The following is a 5,559-nucleotide window of genomic DNA, read 5'->3' as shown; positions in this document are numbered from 1 at the left end:
GACAACTTCCATTAGGTAATATATCAAAAGATATAATAAAGATGAAGATCCCGATAAATTTGGACGTATCTTAAACATTTAGAAAGTGGGCAATTTAGTGAACTTGCTTCATTTTGTTTAAGCGTTATGTCTCTTCCCCATTCCAATGCACAATGTGAAAGAATTTTTAGTAAGATGAATAGAATTAAAACTAAGTCAAGAAATAGATTAATTACTTCAACTGTTTCCGCAACCTTAATGACCAGTGAATGTATAAAAGAACATGGTAGAGGTATTTGCGTCGATTTTGTGCCATCCAAAGAAATGTTTGATAGAATGTGTTCAAATAACTTATATCCTAAGACTGATTTAATCGATACATACGATTTTATACTTAAAGATTAAATATGAATAATAATTAATAATAAATATAAATATATAATATAATAATAAAAATATGTTGTTTTCTATGAATAATGATAATGTAATAATAATAACGATAATGTACGATAATGTACGATAATTTAATGATAATCCGTGTACGATAATATACGATAATTTCATAAGTTGTGTACGATTTTCGGCTACTTAAAATCTGGCAACACTGGTCGTATCGTAGCCTTCCAGACTCCAGTAGAACCGACACAATTACAAATGACAAATATTGGGTGTTTTTGATATTGTTCTATAAGTAATCCACCGTGACAGGTACATTGATTTTTTCAAATTCTTAATGATTATTTTTGATAGGTAAGTCAATTTTTATTACAATTTTTATTAATCATGTATCGTACCTAATATCTTTGTTACTGCCTTGCCCATTTATAGTGATGAAATAAAAAAACATTTTATTTACGTACTACCTATTTTAATTTAGATTTTTTTCATTATGAGTTTGTTGGTCAAAACACATAAATACCGAAAATAATTGTGCAGCATCTGATAGTTGCTTTTAGTGCAGTAGATTGGATTAATGCTCTCAATGTTGAAGTTTGATGAATAATGACAATACAAAATAGAATAGTAAGTGTATCTATAGACTATATATTTATATTTAAGAGTTAAGCATTATAAATTAGCCATAACTACAATTTAACCTGTTACAGTGTGTAATGCCCTAAGTTTGTACCTTATAATAACTAGATAAATGCATTCAATATTATCTTTGCAATTTGGCATTATTGTTCATTATAACTGTATGGTGGAGCACCACCCATGGCCACCTTAAGAATTTTTTCTATTGATTTATTTAATTTATTCTATCTACGGTCATTGAAAAAAATTTTAAATTTAACCATTAATACTTCATAAGTTTACTAATACTTGGTTGGAATCGCTAAGGCTTAAGAACATTATTGAATAAGAAATTTTTCAAATAAAATATAGATGACTGACCATAGCAGGGGTAGTGGCTATAGGTGGCGACTCCACCATACAAAAATAATATTATACTTAAGTTTAAGTTTTTTGAACTTCTGAAACATACAATAATTAATATTGGAAATATTAGAATATTAGAATCTTTGTATTTTTTTGTAGAATTCAACAAAATCGACATAATGTCATTAATAGTTTTGTTTTTATTAATATCAATAGAATACATTACAACAAAAAAAAATATTCAAATTTTTAACTAGATAATAAATAATATCCCTTAATGTTACATACATGTATTAATCTTTGAGGTGTTGAGCATATTATATAAAGCTTTTTTCAGTTTAATAAACAAATTAATATAGGTATACCAAAATAATAATGTAAAATGATCTCATTATGGGCAACAACAATTTTCATAAGTTTTTATCCTAAAATGACGTTATACTTCACGTGTTGTCTCATCAAACAAACTAGTTATTAATATTATGTTAGTATTCCTTAAAAAGTATATTAATGAGTAATTTGTGACTTTTAGTGTCATAAAATAATATACATTGTAAAAGGTATTCTTCAACAGTATTATATAATAAAATAACATTTATTTTTGTAAAGTATTAATTTTAAAATTATTTTCAGCTTATGTTAATTTACATTGGTTAATTAAGTTACAAGCTGTATGGATGGATCACAGTCAAATAGTCAATGGAATATTTGCAGAACTTGTGAATCGTCGTTCCTTTTTTCTGTGGTCAAATACATCAAGTCACAACGTCACATTATACATCACATCATATCCTTTTTATAATAACAAAATCATACATTATCATAATATACTATTGTTACAAAAGCTATGAATTAACTAATGTTAATTCTGTCTATAAACACAGCTGGTAGAGCATGCAATATGTTTTAATTATAAATTAGTATTCTACAGTTATTTTACTGTAAAATCTCAATAAGTAATGGAAAAGATTTACTTTATATCAATTGTATGTTCATTAACTTAATGTTTTAAGTATAATCAAAGAACTAAATTTAATTTTAATAAAAATTATGCCTGGACTTGAATGGGCATATTTATGAACAGAACCGTAGCGGGTTTATCAACTCCTGGCCATTTAACATATTACGTTTTGCCCTTATACATTTTTTTAACCCCCAACTACAATCACACATACACACACACAACATTTCTGTTTTATATTTATTCATTTTAGCCTGGAGGCGCTCAATTTCTTCCAATAACTCAGAATGATCAGTCTTTTTGTGATATTTGTATATTAGGTGTAAATATACATAGTTATTTCTGATTAATTATATTTAAATCAACTAAAACAACATGATTTGACCCATCGGTGTGGATTAAACGCATGTTTTTTAATATGTATGCATAAGTCGTTAGGAACAGTTCCTCTATGTTTTGTTTAGCAGACTTGTTTTTACTTTTATCTTACACACTTGGAGAAGACTGTTAAAAGAAAAGACATACACAGTTAACGTGTAATGTTAATTTTATTTATTTATTTATTTTTTTGAGTATACCATATGATTGTGTGAGGGAGAATCTTCAACATTTATCAATTATTTTTTTCAGAAAGACTTCTGAACTTGTTTTGGTATTCTGTTCCAAAATATTTTTATTTTTAATTAACCCACGGCAACTTAGGCCATTGTGTGAATTTTTTACTATAGGGGATGGTACTGTAGATAAACAGTAGTTTGGCAAAGTTTTGAATGGGCACACATAGGTATCTGCCATGCCCGGGTGGGGGATGACGGCAATTGTTCTCCGGACAACCGTGACTTGAAAGTAAAATTACGCCCGCGGCTGAGGTTTTGAACCAGCGTCGGTGGGCGTCACAACCGACACCTTAGTCCGCTTGGCCACTCCGTCCCCCAGATTCAATTTTGTTTAAATATTTTTGGTAAGTTGTTTCATGTCAATTAACAAAATGCCAAGCATACTTATTTTAAAAATGTTCAATCTATCTGTACATTTTTTTTTATAAGTTTTATAAATCACTTACTTCTTTGAAACATTGTGCTAAAATACTTTTAACATTTTCAATTTTTTCCAGTACTCTTGCAATTGATTTTGTTTCATCAATATTTTCATTATTTTCATTTGCAGTTATAGCTTTATAGAAAAGATCATACTTAGCACTTGGATTTGCACTCTTATGAAATGTTTTAACCATTGCTTGATTCATAACACATATTGGATTATCCATTAATATATTAAAATGAAGTGTCAAATTTTTTATTCATTTTTAAAACCTTTAAAACAATTATTTTCACAAAAAATGATTGAGATTAAAAATTATTGTGTTTTAAAATATTATTCTTCAAGAAAAAATAAAAAGGTTAAAATTACAAAAGAAGGAAAACGCCTTGCATCGGTTTTTTATGCTCGTTGTAAACATGATGATTGCAATCATTATGTATTTAGGTTTTTGGTGGATCCAGATAACACTATATACACTTTACAATTATTGTCTACAAAAATTGGTAGTAATCATAAACCGGGAGTATTTCATGCACCTTCATTAACGGGGTTACGAAGGCAAGCTATTAAAGAAGAGTTATCTCATAAAACTGCTGCCATGGTCAGAAGAGATGCTATTTTGAAGGCTGATCCTGAAATGTTAGCTGCTGGTAACTTGAGTAACATTTATTCAAAAAATGCTTTGCAGATAGCACGAAATGAAAAGCTTGCTGAAAACGATTTACATTGGGATGATGTAGCCGATTTAGTTTTAAGATGCCGAAAGGAACGAGACATATGTTCCCCTGATGATATATATGTACACCAAGCCAGTGACCCAATTGGTTGTCTATTTTTTTCGGTAAAGCATTTTAATTCTATTCAAAGTGTAATCGATAAGTCCTCATTAGTCTTACATTTAGATGCTACTGGATCTGTTGTGAGAAAAATAAATGCAAAGGGGAAAAGGGTATATTACTATGCCGGTGTTGTGAATATAGATGGTAAATTAATACCTTTATTGAATTTTGTATCATCCGAACATAACATTGCGGCTATTAGCTGTTATTTGATGCGTTTCAAACATTGTTTTGGACAAAAGTGGCCAATATTTAGGACTGTTGTTTTAGATTTTAGCATGGCGTTGTTAACTGCAGTTTGTGAATCCTGGAACAAATTGAGTTTAATTGATTATATTAATAATTGTTATAAATACTGCAAATCTGGCGAACCAAATCAACAATTTATTGTTATACTGCTGTGTGGTTCACATTTTCAACACATGATATCTAGATGTGTTAAATCCATCACAAAGAGCAAAAAAATTCATGACTTTATTTTGGACTGTACCGCATTATTGATCATTAGTACGAATCTGAATTCAATAAGGACAACTATCCGATTAATGTTTAATATTCTCCTAAATCAGAAAAAAACTTTGTGCTGTGCTCACAGTATGAATGCGTTAAGTGATCAGTGTCAAGCAAAAGAACCAACAAGCAATGATGACGTTTCTGATGACGAAGCAAGGTTTATCTATAGCAGCAGCAACTTTAAAGAGAAAAGTATGTTTTATGTTGATTTTGAAAAAATTTATAGAACTGTCTATGATACATGTAAAATAACCGACAATTGTGAGTTACTACCCAATAATGAATATTATTGTGAATTGTTTGCGAAAAAATTTCTTAATTTGTATTTACCATTCACTTGTATGTGGACAAGATTAATGATGCCACAAGAAGTTATGTCAAAATATTCGGTTAAAACTGTTACAAACGGTAATGTAGAAAAGCATTTTGATAACGTAAAAAATTCTTTGATGAAAGGTGAGACAAATATGAAACTTGGTCGTTTTGTTAATAGAATTCAAATGTACACTGAAGCTGTGTGTAAAGAAATAAAAGATAAAATACCAAGGGTATTGTACAAACGTAAAAAAAAACGAAATACAAATTCCATTTAGGCATTTTTTAACTGACCATAATTATGCATTATTGAGTTCACAGAATAATAAAAAATGTAAACAGAATAGTTCAGAATGGGATGATGGTAAAGCATATTGCCCTGGTGACCCAGGGAATATCTTTGTTGAAGAACAATGGCAAAAACGATCAAAAATAGTTCAAAGTCATTTAAGTCATACTAATATTCAACGGGTTGAGTTATGATTGGCAGTATAAAAGTACTGAAAAAGTTGTTCATATGATAATGATCAA

The 5,559-nt window shown here is 29.1% G+C and overlaps 1 long non-coding RNA gene across 1 annotated transcript in view; it reads right to left on the bottom strand.

Moving 5' to 3' along the window:
* The window catches only part of LOC103309811, a 2,593-nt gene extending 2,175 nt beyond the window's left edge, over window positions 1-418 (bottom strand). Inside the window, exon 1 of the long non-coding RNA XR_003839478.1 lies at window positions 216-418. This is a non-coding gene — a long non-coding RNA (uncharacterized LOC103309811). The remainder of the gene's footprint in view (window positions 1-215) is intronic.
* Window positions 419-5,559: the final 5,141 nt, after the last annotated feature.

Source organism: Acyrthosiphon pisum, chromosome A2 (assembly GCF_005508785.2).
Source record: "Acyrthosiphon pisum isolate AL4f chromosome A2, pea_aphid_22Mar2018_4r6ur, whole genome shotgun sequence".
Classification (NCBI taxonomy): domain Eukaryota; kingdom Metazoa; phylum Arthropoda; class Insecta; order Hemiptera; family Aphididae; genus Acyrthosiphon; species Acyrthosiphon pisum.
Note: the sequence above shows the minus strand (reverse complement) of the source record. Positions and strands in the feature narration are given on the sequence as shown.